Source organism: Telmatherina bonti (assembly GCF_933228915.1).
Source record: "Telmatherina bonti genome assembly, chromosome: 7".
NCBI lineage: Eukaryota > Metazoa > Chordata > Actinopteri > Atheriniformes > Telmatherinidae > Telmatherina > Telmatherina bonti.
Window position 1 is genome coordinate 11,772,602 of NC_136625.1, and position 18,438 is coordinate 11,791,039.

General features: G+C 39.6%; 1 protein-coding gene across 1 annotated transcript in view; it reads right to left on the reverse strand.

Annotated features, from left to right (window-relative positions):
* The window catches only part of zeb1a (zinc finger E-box binding homeobox 1a), a 64,858-nt gene that overhangs the window by 45,391 nt on the left and 1,029 nt on the right, over positions 1–18,438 (reverse strand). The window lies entirely within an intron of this gene.

Below are 18,438 nucleotides of genomic sequence, written 5' to 3' on the forward strand. Positions count from 1 at the left end.
AGTTTTCACGTGATTTTACACATTATAACATGAAATTAACTTATCATAATGCTTAAATCATATTTACTTTTTTGATAATAATCATACCTAGAAAATCTATAATAATGGCATCCCTAACTCCCCCCATACACACAGCCTGTTATGAAGCTGACCCTCACCTGTAGCCTCAGTGCACAACAGCGGAGATCTTCTTACATGCATCCATCATATTTTTGACTTGACAGTATCAGAAAACAAAATGGCATAAAAGACTGGTCCGAGCTGTTCATTGGACAGGCATATGTGCCATATACTGCCCAAGCAGCATTGCCTTTTGACCTTTGACACAAGTCCCAACCCCCTTTCTCTGTCTTCCATCTCTGCTGTCAGTCTACACACCAAACGGGGGGTTGGTCCGTTTCTGCGAGGTGCAACAAGGTTAATCTCCTCTCAGCCAAGAGTCCCTTCATCTGAGGGCCATACCAGTAAAACTTCCACATCACAGTAATGGGAGGAATGACAAAAAAAATCCATATGAAGCTGTCTGGAAAAGCTACATCATCCGTAAGATTCTTCACGCACAAAGTGTGGCGAAACACTTGACTTCTGCTGGTTTCTGCTTTCCTTATTAATACTGTCTTTTGACCATTCCTTGCAAGAACGTAGAGGTTACTGCGAGGTATCGTCTTTAATCATCCGTCATAGCACTCTTCTTTTTGGCTGCCGCAGGCCTAAAAATATTTATGATTACCATGAAATTGTAAAGGGTGGTTCAGAGCTGCAGCATAAAGGACTGATTCAATAAATCTACATTTTAAATTTGTACGATTTCAAATGTAATATCCATTGGCCTTTAACTGCGCCAAAGGAAGGATATCCTATTGGAAATCAAGTTATGTAAAGGCACGCAGCTAAATCACATACCTGCTCCATGCATGGACAAACAACTACTCCTCGCATGTCTGATGTGAACAATCCAGAAAAGGTTTCTATTTCCCACCAATATTTTGCCTTTAACTGTCTTCAAGCAGTATGTTTGCCTGAATGTAGCTTGTTTTTTAACACTGAACGCTACGTTCTACTAGCATCTACAGAATTAATCTCCCCTGCTCTCTTGTTTTTGTCAGACAGGAAAAAAGAAACTCTTTTATCTCATCAATAATAAAACTCGTGAACCTGATTTATGCCCTAGCAGGTACTGCAGCACTACTGTGGTCATGATCTCATACTCTCCACCAGCTCCACTACATTTTCCTTCGGTTCCCATCTGCTCAGTATTCAAATCACACACATACACACACCCTTGCTGGCAGAAAACTCCTTGGGAAAAAAGGTCGGACGAACTGTGGACTTGTATTGGTTACAAAGAGCTGCTTGGCATCAGCCAAAGCCGGGCATCGCGATGTGAGAACATGTCATCTTCATGTTTAACTGCGTCTCGGAAAGAGATGGGGAGGGGGGTACCGCTGGGAGCAATACACATTTCATATTATGCTTTGCAAAACTAAGAGCCCAGATTAACAGAAAGTTTGGTAGACATCGTTGTACACATGTTCACTGATGGTAGCTTGTCCATGCCCAACGTTGGTCGAAATAGAGTTTGTATCAAGAATACAATCACTTTTCTGCAAGATAAATGAGCTTTGACACTAACTTGAGCATGTTTACCTTCTGGAACACATCATACAAGCTCCCTCAGGGCAAAGTAAGATTTTTTTTCTTCCTATCTTTCTGCAGTAATTTAGCTATTATCTGTGTGTGTGTGTGTGTGTGTGTGTGTGTGTGTGTGTGTGTGTGTGTGTGTGTGTGTGTGTGTGTATGTGTGTAAAATTACTTGTCCAAAGCATTTGGAGCAATTACTTCAAATCAAACCCCTGCTCTTGCATAAAACCAAAGTTTCTTGTTATCATTGTTATTTACATGTTGACCATGCTGACTGATGTGGTGGGAGGCTGGATATCAGTTCAACCTCATTTCTAAAGGGGCAGTGTCAAAATTTTCTCTTCTTTATTGGCTCTTGATCTAAAAACATACAGCGACATGAAAAAATAGGTTTATTGTCTTTCATTTCTAATATTTCCATATTTAGATGCAATAAAATCTACTTTGTATCAGTTCTTACCATTTCACACGAGCATCATACATTTTGCTACTATTTATTTATCCAAAATTAAGGCAAAATGCCAAAACTATGTAAAAAACTATGTATGCCCTTTGATTTAATATCCAGTAGAGCAGTGATCCTCACTGTTAATTTAACAAGAGTCGCACTAAATAATTTAAGACAAAAGGAGAGCCGCCTACCCCCCAAAAAAGCGCTCCCACGTTACATAGCCTGCTACGTTGCCAAATCAGCAACATTCAGCTTTTTAGCAAGGAATGGTTATTCTAAATATTGCACGGAGTAATATTGCACGGAGTAATGGCATTCTTATGCAACAGTATATGGTGAAAATACAATAATGCCTCCGGAATGTGGGTGTTTCTTTTTTTATATACAGAGCTACCGACGGAGCAGCTCTTTGGCGGAGTTTGATGCAGCTGAAATTAGCCAAAACTGGCAACTCTGACAGGTCAGTTAGCAGCAAAGTTTCTGCAAGCAGCCTGCAGCTCTTGTTTGTGGAGAGAACTGCACCGTTGAGGATCATTATGACTTGTTTAGATCGTATTTTCAGAAAGCCAGTGGCTGCTTCACGAGCCGCAAGTTAAGAGTCAGTGAATCGCATGCAGCTCGCGAGCCGCGCAACGAGGAACACTGTAGGAGAGCCACTGGTGAACTGTTTAGTCACATTTCTCACAATGTTGTGGACTTTTCTCCAGCTCTTCTTTACATCAACACCATTCAGCATCATTGGATCAGGATGAGGTGTGAACATTAACTAGAGAATTATTTTCTTTTGTAGCCTTTCTGTTGGTTTGTTGCTGTTTTGGGATCATTATTTAGCAGCATGACCCAGTTTCAGTCACTTACCTGTCAGACAGATAGACTCACGTTTGATTTTAAAATACTTTGGCATAAAGCAGAGTTCACTGTCAACTCAACACCTGCAAGGTGTCCAGGTGTCTGAAAAATGAGCCCAAGCCAATATCTGATCCAAACCGGCTGGTGTGCATTACAACCAAACTCTGTCCTGTGTAAAAGACATTGTTCCAGAAGTGTCGTAGCTTCTTCAAATGCAACTTTGCATCTACTCTTAAGAGAAACGCGGCTTTCTCTTTGAAACCCTTTAAAACCAAGCAATGCTTGTTCAGTCTTGTACTTGTGACACTGCTATGAACTTCAAAATTAAACATCTCAAGTGAGGCCTGAAGAGTCTGAGATGTACCTGCTGGACCATCAGTTGCTGGCAAGATTAGCACCTATTTTTTTTTACAGCAGATTGTTTGAAACGGCCTTACGAAACCTTTTCCCAGATTGATGGGCAGCAACAGCTGCTTCACTGAGGTCACGTCTAGTCCTTTCCTTCTTGACATTGACACATTAATGCTTATATTCTCCAGATCAGAAAAGTGCTAAAGGCTCAGCTTTTATAACGGTGTTCACACTTGCTGATGACTGTTCAAGTGCATTTGGTAAGCAGCATCTTTGAAACCCCTAAAAAGACCAAACAGGTTCAGCTCAAACTAATCTTTTCCCTAAAGGACGTCGCCTCCCAGAAGATTGAGAAACCGCTTCTTTAAAGTAGCTACTATTTTGATTGTTCACTAGTTATGATTATTTAAAACAAGAAAATACACAAATTACACTTAACTACAAAAGACAGGACTTTACAACTGTGTTAGAGAGCACTCCCCTCCCCACTCACAATAACTCCATCTTCTACATCCAGCAGGCTACTTCACACCATCCCACCATCTTACATCATATTTCTTAATCAGACCACTGTGTTTCTGGCTCTTTCAGCACAATACCTGCCATCTACTGTATGTCAGGAGCTGGCAACAACCATAGGGAGCTCTGCAGGCAGCACTTTGGCAGGTAGCCTCAGCTGGCATGGCAGTCCTGTCCTCGCTAAATGAAGACCATCCGCTGCCGTTTGGACCCTGGACGGCTAGCTAGCTCGCTTTGAACGGCTGTCAGCGGGGGGAGTGTCAAGCTGGGAGTAACTGTGTCCAAATAACAGAGAGCTGCAGAGGGCTGGCTTCATGTCCAAGTGGCACAACAAAACAGAGGCGGGGGCTCATCTCCATATGCTTCCAGCCGTTGGATTTAAAGTTCAACTGGGATGAAAGGCGGAGGAAAAGCTTCACAACAACGATACAGTGTTTTTTGGAAATCTAAAAAAGCCTTCGTGCTTCGATCTCTGTGGGGATATTTTACAAAACTGCTTTAGATGTTCTTTAGTTTATTAACAAACATGCAAACAGATCAACCAGTCATATCGGGTGCATTTAGGCAAATGTTGCAGAAACTGTGCATCTCCATAAGCCCCAGCACAAGACAGGCTTAGCAGCCAAAATCCTCCCTGCATAAAAACAAAAATAAAAACGCTGCTCTGCATAGAAAGCATAATGAGATGCTACCCTACTTTTCCTTCACAGGTGCGTTTAGGGAAAGCATTAAAAAAAAATACACAAATCAAGCTGTTTTCTACATAGAAGGCAGCAAAAACAAAAGCATAATCCTGTAGCAATACAAAGCACACCCCCCACTTGCATAGGCAGTCTGGGAGGATACACGCATGAGGTGAGTGTGTATATATATATATGTGTGCCTGCCCATTTACCCAGTCACACAATGCAGAGAAGGAGGGGGAGGAAAACACAGGGACAGACCGGACCCTCCGAATACAGTTCAGCAAAATGTCAAGTACATTCAGATAACCCACTTGAGTGAAATGCCATGCAGACTGGGTAGCAAAGAGGCGAACGTTGCACAGACGTATCCGCAAAAATCGAATTTCAAACTGAAATTATGATTACATCATGCCATGCCTGCTAATGTATACCATTTGCTGTTATACTTAGGGGATACAAAGGTATTTAAATCCAGCACACCTAGGTCTGATTGATGTGAGTTTTCCATTAAGAACCATTAGATTGGATGCACACTTAATGCCTCTGAAAAAGTACTGAGGTGACTGTGTGTATTTTGGACACGGTCTCACATGAGCATGTGTGGCAGCAGACATTATATCCTTGGAAGAGGATTAAGTTTGTTTGTTTTGTTTTTTTAAAAAAGGAGTGCTGTAAGATCAAATTGAATCAAATTAAAACAGAAAGTGATTTATAAGAAAATACAGTTGATGGAAAATGATGATGCTGGGGAATAAAAACGGTTCAAGTTTGACGTCCAGAGACATGGAAGACCGGAGATAAAGTATGTGAGCTGAGAGCAGTCAGGTCTGTTAGGAGGAGCTGGGCAGGGCTGTAGCTTTCCTCTCCTTAAGTGTGCCATAATATGATTGTGCTGAAGGCTGCACACCACAGGAGGAGAGTTTTATATCGAAGCCTGCCTGCTGTAACGTTGTCAGGTGGTATTTATGAGACTTGTAATGGCACTGAAGCTCAGGCACACCTGCTACGCTGGGAAGGGTGTACACACACACATACACACAAACACAAATTTACCGACAGTAAATCCTTCATGTTGCTTGTTTCAGCTTCTAGCTGTTGCTGTTTCAGTGTCTAAAGAGTTGCGTTGTTAGACCCAAGTGACGATGTAAGGTGCATAAACTGCACTTTCCATCCCAACAAAACCCTATTTTATACAAACTAGTATTATTTAATTTCATTTTAAGCTAATAATTACACATTATCAAAATTAGAGCTTTAACGTCATAACTGGTTAAAATCAGATTAAAGTAAAAAGAAGGAGAGAAGATTTTAATGCTGAGCACAACCACAGTAAGGTGATTATGTGTGAAACTGGACATTCCTATGAAAAATTTAAACTGATTCATCTGTGTGTGTTTTATTCATCAAACATCTTTAAACTGACATTAACTTGCCACCTGCATAAAAGCAGAGAGGGTGTGTTCCTGTAACCCAGTGTAAACATAAAAGGTGCAGCCTTGGAGCTGCACCTTTGCCAGTTTCCTTCGTCTAATAAACCGAAAAAGAACAACTGCAGCTCAGGCAGACTTCTGCTAAGGTTTCATCCCCGACGAGGGCAGGAAATTAAATGTTTTGTCCATCTATTACAGTGTTTCCAAAAGTCAACAACTAATCTGGGGTAAAATGACTGTTATAAGACTTTAGGACAAGATAATGATCTTCCAATTTTAATCACATAAATGTCCAAAAAAAAAAAAAAAAAAAAAGAAAAGAAAAAAGGAGCTACTGGCTTTGAAAATGTCAGCTTAATACACGTGAAAATCCTGGAAACATCCCATTAAGTATGCCTGCCATTAGGGCTGGGCGATATGACCTTTTAGTAATATCCTGATATTTTTATGCCATGTCACGATATACGATATATATCTCAATATTTACCTTAGCCTTGAATTAATGCTTTGGTGCATACAATCACATCAGTAAGATGATTTTGTGTCTCCATTAAAACATAATTGTTCATACTGCATTAAGATATGCTGATTTTAAACATTCATGCCAAAAGGATGAAATTGTAACGAAGCAAACTGATCAAAACCGTATTTATTGAACAGTTAAAGCAGTGGCAGAAACATGTCATTTTAAAACAAAATAAAGTGCCTTTGCATGATGTAATAAATGCAACGTATGAAAATAGGTGCTCTAGGGGGGGACTTTTCAAATGATGAACTATTATAAGGCTTTGCTTTATGGATACAGTTTTGAGTTGTCGTGTATTTTTTTAATCACAGAGTTTAGCATAGAAATCAGTCTAATAATACAGGCAGAATGTCCTCGTATCGTCTCCAATAAACGGCTTCAGCCAGTTTTTAATTCAGGATTTGATTCCCACTCCTTTCTGTACTTTCAAGAGACATGACGAGCTAGATAAACATGCTTGTGTCACACACACAGTGGATGAGGTGAGTCAGTGACAGAGGCTGTGAATGTAATCAAATATAATGAATTATTTTTGCGTGACGTGAAAAACTTTGCAATTTACGTCCCACTCTGTAATCCAGAGCGGGATCAGTGGCTGTTCATTGTGACTGTAGGTGGAGTCGTGCAGGTGTCCTCTCTGCTCCTCTGACTGGCTGCAGCTGCAGCCGGAGCGACTGAGTGCTTTAGGACGGGGAGAGACTCTCGTTCTGACAATAACTTCACAATATGCGCTTTAAAGTCAGTCGCCAAAACACCAGGAAAGTCTCCAATAACTCCAGTAAAAGTCGCTAGATTTGTCGCTAGTCACTTTTCACAAAAAAAGTCGCCAGATTTAGCGAGAAAGTAGCTACACGCTGCCTCTCATGACGTAGCACGTAGCTCACGTTATGTACGTAACTAGGTGCGCTTGGTTTAACTCTCTGTGCAAAGCGGTGCAGAGTCGAGGAGGAGTGAGAAAACCTCGCCCACAGCTAAAAACAACAGGATACTTGAATATGACGAATATAGGCATTTTCTATATTCGCACAGGGGACTAGCAACGATATATCGAGTATATTCGATATATTGCCCAGCCCTACCTGCCATCATATCATCTTATCATCATGCCATCATTTTTCGAACTTCTTTTCACAAATTTACTCAATTATTGAATTGATGAGGAATTATTATTATTATTGTTATTATTAATAATATTAATATTATGATTATTATTATTTTCTTCCTTAGAATGTATATGTATGTATATGTGTGTGTATGTACATATATCTTCTTTCATTTGTTTAAAATAAATAAAATAACTAATATTTACAGTATTTACACTTTGTCAAGACAAAGCTTCATGTTATTTGTTTGTTTTCTAAAATGTGAAATCCAAAAGATTTTTTTTTTTAAAGTTACTGTTTAATGTTAAAAAACAAACCATGTTGTTAAAGATAAAAGTATAATCATGTTAAATAATCGAGATCTCAATTTTAGTCAAAATAATTGTGATTATAATTTTTGCCATAATCGAGCAGCCCTACCACAACAGCATGCATTCTCAGCCTCAACCAACCTTAACTACGGACACAGCCTTTTATAGGTACACCTGAAAGGACTCATAAACCATCACTTACATCATGCCACAGCAGTCAAACCTCAAGCAATAAGCATTTATGGTTGAAAACTCGTCTCCTCACGCAGACACACACACAGTGATGATGGTGCGCTGGTCTTCAACAGAGGTCTCCGTCACTGATGGAGCCTGAATCACACGGATAGCTGTGACACAAACAAGAAGATGAGAATGTGTGCACAGTCGTTGCCCCACATACAGTATAGTGTATACCGAACAGCTGACGCCTCAGTAGTCACTCTCCTGGGCAACACGGATGCTAAAACTGCTTTGATCAACAGAGGTGGGAGAGCACGGTGGCACTCTGAGTGGCAGCAGAGAAGCCTGCGTGTCCTACTTCCTGGATGCTCGACAGTACAAAGGAAAAGCAAACTGGATGAAATAAATGGAAAAATGTGAGAATGGAATGAAAAGAAGCTCAAATCACTGTTGCTCTTAATTTATTCTGATGTCTATTCTGATTGCAACTTATTCTTTTTCCATCTTTTAGTCTCATCGCGCTCAATCCTGGTTCTTGAAGGCTCAGCGGTTGCATATTTTCCAGATTTCCCCGCTCCAACAGTACCTTTGTTGGATCAGGTGTGTTCAGCCAATCACAAGCAAATCTGTTGTGGGCAAACATTAGATGTCTAAATCGGCTGATTGTTTCAGCACAACTTGCCATCGTGTCAGCTGCCAGGTCTTCTCTTTATACAAGTCCAAACTGCTGCAAATACCAAAGATTTGATGTAGTTTTTTTTTTTTTTTTTTTTCCATGCCTGTGCTTATGCTGTGTGACTGCAGAATAGCATGTTATTCAGAGAAAAAGCCTGTTGAGTGTGACTGCTGACACCCTGCCATGAACCACAGTGGACTGTTAATGCCGTTATCGTTACAGCTTCAGCACAAACGTGTTGCTTCATGCCTGCAGCACATCCAACTCCAAGCCCTCTTCACACTTAGCGAGCTGCCTCAATTACAGCAGCATCACCCTGAGCCCAGTTATCCCTCCATCCATCCAGTCTGGGTGTAATTCATCAGACCTGGGTGGCCTCCATTAGTGCTCCTCCTTGGGGACAGGACAGCCTCTAAAGCACAGCACTCAGGCCCTGCTCTTTACCCTAACAGCTTCATCAAGTCTGCATCCCCTGAGCCTAACACAGCCTCATACTGAACACATGCACAAAGGATCTCTGGAGGGCCCAATTAGCAGCCATCACCTGTAATTCAATAACACTCCCTTTCCTCCAGCTCAGTCTTTCAATCCATTGTGAATTTGCCTAAATGATTTTGGAAGGACAAATCTCAAGAAATTAAACAAATCTGGATGTGCACTGACAGTTTGCAGGGTTTAAACACACCTGAAGATATTGTTTGCAAGTGTATTCACCTCGTCTCCCTCCTGTATCTAGGTGTCATAGATCACTTGCTGATAACATGTGCTGCAGACCAAGCCCAGAGGATAACAGGATGGATGAGAGATGAAGAGAGTCCACACTGATCATCTACTCAGTTTCTAATCAAATCCTCAGTTCCCTCTCTCAACATGTTCAGTCTCCATCCATCCTGCATGATGGAAGCAGGAAAAAGCGAGGCGACACCTCTGTGTCTGAATTACTGAAACACTTTCTGAGCAGGAGGTTTCTCTCTCATCACAAATTACAATAAAAACAAAGCTGAAACAAAAGCCCGGAAACAATATGTCTGCCAATCACCACAAAACTTCAGCAATTGTTAATTCAGTTTGCCATCTGCTAATTTTAAACACTTTGCACCAAAAACAGGAAGATGCAGCACAGAAAGAACACAACAGCCCTGTGATGTTTGTAATCTGTCATCTGCAAAAGGTTTTTGGTTGTCCTTTGTCTTGATCTATTAACACTGTTTTGTGAGACACTTTTTGATGACCTCTTATCCTTGCATGTTTCAGTTTTGTTTACAGGATTTAACTTTATTTATCATCTGTATGATGTCATATAAGAGTGTTATTGTATGCGTGTTGTTTATGATTTCGAGTTTTTTTTCTTCTCTCTCTGAGGCTGATTCTCTCAGTTACCTGTCATTGCCAATGGAAGTCATCAGCTGTTTTCCCACTGTTTCTAAGTAACTATGTTACATTTTGTACACACACACATATATTATATATATTATATACACACATATATTATATATATTATATACACACACACACACATATACACACACACACATATATATATATATATATATATATATATATATATATATATATATATATATATATACATATATATATATATATATATATATATATATATATATATATATATATATATATATATATATACATATATATATACATATATACATATATACATATATATATACATATATATATACATATATACATATATACATATATACATATATATATACATATACATATACATATATACATATATACATATACATATATATACATATACATATATATACATATACATATATATACACATATATATACATATACATATATATATATATATACATATACATATACATATATATACATATACATATACATATATATATACATATACATATACATATATATACATATACATATACATATATATATATATATATATATACATATATATATATATATACATATACATATATATATATATATATATATATATATATTAGGGCTGTGACGATATGCTTTTGTCCCGATTCGATTCAGATTTTTTTGGGTATTGATTCGATTTAAATTGCGATTCTCACAATTCTTCAATTTTGCTAACTTTTTTGGATTAACAGCAAAAAAAATGTATAAAAACTTTTGTTTTTGCTTGCCATTTTTCTTGATTTCAATTAGGAAAAATTAACACAGTAGCCAGACCATCATTCTGACAAAAATTTTGTTATAGATTATATATATATTTTTTTTTTTTAATTGATTTTTTAACAAAAAAAAAAAAATGTAAAGAAAGAAGTGCCACTTGGTGGTTTGATGAGCTGATAAACTACTGCAGTTACATTTTTTTTAAGGGAACCAGAAATTACTCCTATGTTTTCTGCTAAAATTTTCTACTTCAAAGACAAAAAAAATGACCCAAATGGATGGAGGAGTAAAAAAGGAGGATAAATCAGTCTGCTGTGTCTCCAATCTAATTCTCCTCCCCTCCACACCTGTCCCGCTGCTGCTGTTCTCTCTGCAGTCTCAGGAGTGTCTTTACAGAGTCAGACCCCTCCTAACCCACCTGTCCATTGCTGGTGATTTATATCTCCGGAGACCACTGTGGCTGTGAGGATGTCTCCTCCCATCCTACATCAGATTTACATTTTACTTTTGTTTCTAACCCATTCCCAGCAGCAGGCCACCTGGAATCTACACAGTATTACATATTTTGGGTTGCAGCTTTATTCAGCTTTTTATTTGTGCCAGTAACTCAGGAAGGTTTTGTAAGTGATTTCCAGTGAAAAAAACCTAGTTCCTGTGAAACGCAATTGAGCATGGTGCAACTGAAAAAAAAAATGATATGCCATAGTTCAAACCTAAAGAAGCATTCTCCAGCTTTATAAGTGTGAAATGCAATTTGAAAAGGGGGGGTGGCTCTTTTTGAAAGTGTCATAGTCAAGAAAGCATGGATGATTTGTACTTAAAGCCCATCCAGCACAGCAAAATTCATGTGTGAGATGTCAATGTTTACACTCACACAGTCCTCTGGCCACTTTCTGATGCAGATTTATTCAACTTATTTTAAAAAGTAAAACACAAACATCACAGTTAACTTGTCCCATCTCTAAATAGTAAACATTTGATTTCCCTACTGTATGCCACTGTCAATATAAACTATAAATATCTCAAGAAATCAGCTCATGTAATGGTGACACACTAAAGTGAAAAACACTAAATTTAGATGAGTTGTTTCTCTAAAACTTTATTTTCACTTAACACAAAAAAAACTGCATGATCAAGGAGCTGAAGTTAGAAGAATGTTTAAGTTTTGCTTTAATTTAATGATTTTCTTTGAGTCACATTTCTGTATCATAATGTAGGTTGAGATGACAATCTAGTGTTTCAGTTTCAGCATGCGGTTCGTACTTTGCTTATGGTTTCCCTCCTCTGTTTTCCTTTGGTTTACCTTTGAGATGTGTCCCAATTTTAAATGAAAGTGAATCAAAGTGAGTAGCCTATCACAGGAAGGCTGCATTCCACTTGAGTGACCAACACACATGGGATTACAACAGAACCCTGTTGTACAGCGCCCTCGGCTGTGGCTCTGTGTTGTGCCTGGAGGCAGGCAACAGCTCTGGGCTGAGTTTTTCACTCATTCTCTCAGCCTCTCCTCGGCTTTTTCAGGCTGCAGAGGAGAGAAAAGAGAAAAGAGCTGGGTAGGGTATGCAAATTCTACCACCACCAAAGGACTGGGAGAGGAGTTTCCCACTGGCCGAGTGTGAAAGAGTTCTTGCCATCTCCCACTTAAAACAACTTGAATGAGGCTCTTTCTTTGGACACACACGCCCCTGTGTGCACAAAAAAATCCCACGCAAGCGCACAATTGAATTAATATGTGTGTTTGTGCTCAGTTGTGTTACTGCAGAATCATTCATGTCCTTTCAGATCAAAGTTTTTTTGAAAAAAAAAAAAGCAGATGCTTCACCACAAGGTGGCTTTCGCAGATCGTCATCTCAGCCAAAGCGTTGATGAGAGTTTTTAGCTGCTTCTGGAGCTGAAAACATGAATATTCAGCAGAGCGAAAGAGAAGCAGGTTAACTGTGGAAACGGGTAAAGCCACCTTTCAGAGGGCGGGTTTAGCAGTTCCTCAGACTTCATGCACTGCTGGTGCTGGAGGTAAATTTCAGTTCTGGTTCCACATTTAGTTGCGTTTTACGGTGTAGGTGTGCGATTTTTAATGGCTCTGAAAGCTTAAGAGGAGGATTTGGATTGACTATAAGCTTATTTTAATTTCACATGGCATACTATACAGTACAGAAATGAATGACTGCCTCATAAGCTCTTTGCGCAACACTTTGATATGTCACGTTTTGAGCACATTTCATTCTTTATCTCCCTTCAAACAACAAAGGTCTGCTGTCTGGACCCCAAACAAGTCCATGTATTTCAGCTAAAACTCTTAAAGTTGTTCTTCCAACCAACCTGTACTTTACCACAGGTCTACACCTGATACATTTAAGACTTTTTTTTTTTTTTTTTTTTTACTTCTCAGTTAATTCAGATGGGAATGAACTGGTATTTTATCAATAAAAGTTTCACCTTTATATGAGACTGCTCAGTGCACTGCAGTTCGAGTGACATAATTAGTGAGTTGCTCTTGGTTTCATTTTAAATCACAGGGCAGCAACCATTTCCCTTTCACCTTGACTAAAAATAAGCCTCACGTTGCGTGCTCGTGAGCTGCTAAGGAAAATCACACCTGCAGGGCAGCGACCATGCCTGAACCGGGGGAACGTTTTTAGTCATCTGTCATTTGATCAAGGCAGCTTTCAAAGAGTGTTGTTAAGTTAATAAAGTGACTGTCGCTGCTGTCTTTGACAAAAGGCCTTGTATTATTTGAACCAGTTCAAACCTGGTGCATGTGTATTTATAAGCCGTTTGCTTTTAACTTTTCATGCCTGATCTGTTCAGGTGCTTTTATCATCCGAAGTTATCGAACTGAAACACAAGTGCAACAGTAGAAAACTGCTTATTTTCCCCTCACAGCACCATGTTAATGCATGTAAATCCAAACAAGCAGGCCTGTGTTCTTATGCAAAGCCTCAAGGAAAGTAGCTGTTTCCCACCTTCACGCTAACATCCACACAACACACACACACACACACACACACACACACACACACACAGCTCAATTAGTCACAGCAGCAGCATCAGTAGCCCTGACGCACCTCCCCCTCTGGACCATAAAAGGCGATGGGGAGGGGTTAATGCTGGCTCGCTAAAGACATCCTGTAGTGCTTTGTCATTCCACAGGCCCATTTGTGCAAGGGAAGCATGCACACACACACACACACACACACACAGAAAGATGCTGCATGAAGCTCCTTATAAGAAGAAAGTCCCATGACTGATCACTGGTTTTCATCTTCCACCCCGACACCATGATCTCCCTTACAGGACACAGAGATGACTGTGTCAACAGATACTGAATCAGCATAAAAGTAAAGTAAAATAAAAATGAAAAAACTACAGGTAAAACTTGCAAAACATGTCCTCAGCATAGAAGCAGTTTTGTGCAAATCAGAACCGCAGAAAAAACTCAGGATAACACAAGAATAACAAGTTGGATTTGTGTAATTGCATTTGCTAATGAGTGTACTTAACTGAACCCAGGCTATGCCAAATCATGTTAGCTGCAGAAATATGCTTAGTATTACCTTGGAGGCAGGACGCTCACATGATTCCTCTCCACTGTAAGACAGCTGTAAGTGGAGGACCCAAGGCTGAGCGTGGTTTATTTCTACGTAAAGACAAAACAGGCCGAAAATATGCCACTTGTTTTGTATTTACTTCCTTGTTGAAGGTGTGATAGGGAGGGACTCAAACAGCGTCAAACAGCTAAGAGCTGAGCCAAATGAAATGGTCCTGAATGATGGTGCAAAGCTTTGGAGAGCCGAATTAAGACCAGACACGTAGAAAATTATCTTCATCCAGCCGTTAAACAGCAAGCTCATCAGACAGTCTGCCACCAAAGCTACTATTTCTTTAAAGCAGTACAAATCATTTCTCTTTTGACCTGACAGCAGTGACTGAAAATAGACCCTGAAAATGCTGCGAATGACTGTACAACACCATCATTTCGAAAATGCAAATGCTCTATCTATCTTTGCCACATACACAACTGGTATGTGAACAACTAAACAACATTCAACACCACACAATCAACTCCAGAACCATATGTGGGACAAAAAAAACAAAACCTATAAACAACCGCTCCTGGTGAATGTTTCACTTCCTGTGGACAGACGGCTGCGAGGGCAGAGTTTTGGCTCGCATCTAAGTATGAGCGATCCGAGCCTGGGAGTAGGCCGCTGTGTTTATCCTGTAAAGGTATGTTAACACCAGGCTGCATTCCTGTTGTCCCTAAATTGCAGTGTAAGATTACAGCACAGCTGAGGGTTCATCGGTACACATACAAACATGAGGCACTTTGAAGGTGCAGCATGATGAAGCCTTGACCGCGGCGGCAGCATGGAGGCCGACATCTGCCATTTACAGGACCACAGATGATTAGCATGCAGATGAGCCAGCAGAAACAACTTCATACTGCCTCCTCAGCTCTTTTCATTTGAAATTATACCTAATATACTTATACTATGCAAAGTATTATTGAGAGCAGAGTGGGGTGAATGTTTGCATAACATAAAAGCAGAAACCTGCTTTCTGCAGAGGCTGCAAGGCAAGTTCTCTGCCAACTATTATTAACACCAGGTAACTACCATGCAGCTCAGAGTTTGTTGGATAAGTAAGGTAAGAACAATGTTGGGTGCCACTCCAAATAAACCTCATAAAGTGGCACCACTTTGAGAAGTTTTTGTACAACAAGGCTGGAGGAGCTAGCATGGATCACACAGCAAAACAACTAAGTAGAGACAAACCAAAGAAAGATATGTAGCTCACATCAATCCTTCTCTTACGTTCCTGGCTGGTTTAAGCTTAAAAAAAAAGTAGAGTAGTCAATGATTAGCTTAATTACAGCACTTGGAAACAGTTGTGTGATTCCCCCCCACTTCTGCTTCTAACTAGCATCACCGACAGATTACAGCTCCATCTGATAACAATCTACTAATGTTGTTGTTAACAGTCATGGTTCGCTTAAGCATAACTGTGAAATGTCAAGGTTTTTCCTGCACATAAGGGTTTGACCCCCCCCCCCCCAGTAGAGGATTGAGCCAGCAAAACCACCAGCCTCTAAACAGTGCTGCACTAAAATTAGCACCATCTATTTTTTTTTATCAGCATAATGCATCTTTTTGTTTAGCAAAATGCTCAGAAATAACAATGGAGGGTAAACTGATGGAAGAGCTAATGGCCTTACATATGCATTAAAGAGACAACTGTGAATCAGATTTAGATATTTAATCTCAATTATAAAGTTACAGAGACTATCGAAGAATTATAACCATGAACTTAAACTCATATTCTGTCTATCCGAGAAAAAAAAACACTGAGTTAAGTGGAGAAGAAGGCACTAAATAATAGGTCTTTATGGTTTAATTTCATATCAAACTAGTAACACTATGGTGGATGGTAAATCTTACAGCAGTTTATGTCTGTCTAATAACCAAAAGCTGCAATTACTTGTCACCAAACCTATAAATTACTCACAGGGTGATCATTTTGGACCTTAGAGTAAAATATAGTAACACAAACTTAACGTCTTTAAGGTTCAGGGACTGACCACGATTGCTGTTGTGGTTAGCATCCCCCTAATTCTGGCCTGTTCAGATGAAAAAAAAAAAAAAAAACTTCAATATTGCACCACAAAAAAGATCATTTAGCTTGGCCTAAAGGTAACAGTCCATGCAGTTGTCATTGTTGGACATTAATTCCTTGTGTATGTCATTACGAAAGCAATATTCTGTCTGTCAAGTACAATCTATCCATAAACAATCGAGAAACCTGAAATAATTACCAACCACAGCAAGGATGTCTTTAAAGATTAGCCAAGCTCCGATCTGATAGCAGTCTAACCTGCTTTATCCACCCTTGAATGTGCATACAGAGTAATCGCTTTGGTTCATATAACTCAAAGTTAATAATGTCAAGTGATGGAAGCACGTGAACGTGTAAGGAGATTACAAGCTCAAAATTAAAGCTTCTGTGACAGTATAGTTGGTGTCTGCAGCTGTTTGCTTCATCATCATGATGACTGGCAAGGGGTCATGGTACATTAGCACAGGCTAATGTTTGGCAAAGCAGCTCTTTTCATATTCAAAGCGGGCTGTGAACAAGCTGTGTGTGCCTTGTGGAATAAAACTAATAAAGATGTGCGTCTCAAATGAAGCTGCATGAAAGTAGAAGCAAAGAGAAGGCGGTTGCTGCATCACTGAATCACACCTTTTGCCATCTTGATTGTGCGCCTCGATGCACGGTCCAGGACGCGCTCGTTTCTGGATAAATCGCTCATTTAATGTTATATATAAAGAAATCAAACAGAACAAGCCAGTTGAGAACGTTTATATTAAGAAATAGTGCATTGCACGGCGAGAATATGGGAAAAGGGGGCTAAAACGTACACCTTTATAGGTGTTGCATCACCTTGCGTATACCTGGCTGTCTCCAGTCCAGGAAAAAAGCAGCAACCCCGCCTTCACTGCAGTAATGGTACTGACCGCCATTCCCCTCTGCTCAGCAAATTGCATCATAAATCATCGCAGCACAATAGATGGACAAGAAAAGGTTTTGTTGTGGAAACCTTCGACAAGTGTTTCTGCAACACGGTGAGGAATAACGGAGCTATAACCACCTTGTGGACCGCTCTTTTCCCACAACACACACACACACATGGGGGAAGCAGCGGGGATGCACTCGACAAAAAAACAGAGGCAACCAGCCTCCAAAGGAAGAAAAAAAAAAAAGATAAAAGGAAAGATAAAGCGTGCACAAGTGGGTCAGAAATGCGCCTCGATTAGATAAATCCCGCGAGAGTGAAGGGTGGCGAGCATCCATGCGAAGCTGGCATGGCACACGGTGAAAAAAGAGAAATCATGTCTACCTGCACAAGTTGACATTTGAAGCGGTTTTTCCCTGCTCCTCGCGACACACACAGCCTTTAGGAAACGACCAAATGGTCCTGTTCCGTTAATGCTCGAGAGCCGCAGGTGTTATTTGTGTTTATTTCTAGGCCATTTGTCCGCCCCGTTATCCGCGTTCAGGTAAACATGATGATGATGGTGATGATGATGATGGCTCCTGTACAGACGCACAGAGTCACCGTCGTGGCGTCAGCAGGAGGAGAAAAAAAAGGTGCTTTCCAGCCCCTCGGCTCGCATACTCCATAACCGTGTCCGAATATATATATATATATATATATATATATATATATATATATATATATATATATATATATATATATATATATATGTGGGTTTACTTTTTTATTGGTTGATGCAATGCGTTAGGGGGAGCGGACAGGTAAGAAACCATCCAATGAGGCTTTCTGGCTCAAAAACATTACTAAATTTGAAGCTATTACATCCATATACCGTAAAATGTTACTTCTAACTTGACAAAAGTCAAGTTAGAAGTAATATTTAACATTGTTAAACAACAAAGTCGTGTTCTGAAACCATCCCAGTGCTTTAGTAGTTATATTAGATTTTTTTTTTTTTTTTAAATCCCCTGACAAGTTTAGAGGTTTAATTGCGAAAGTATCAAATATGGA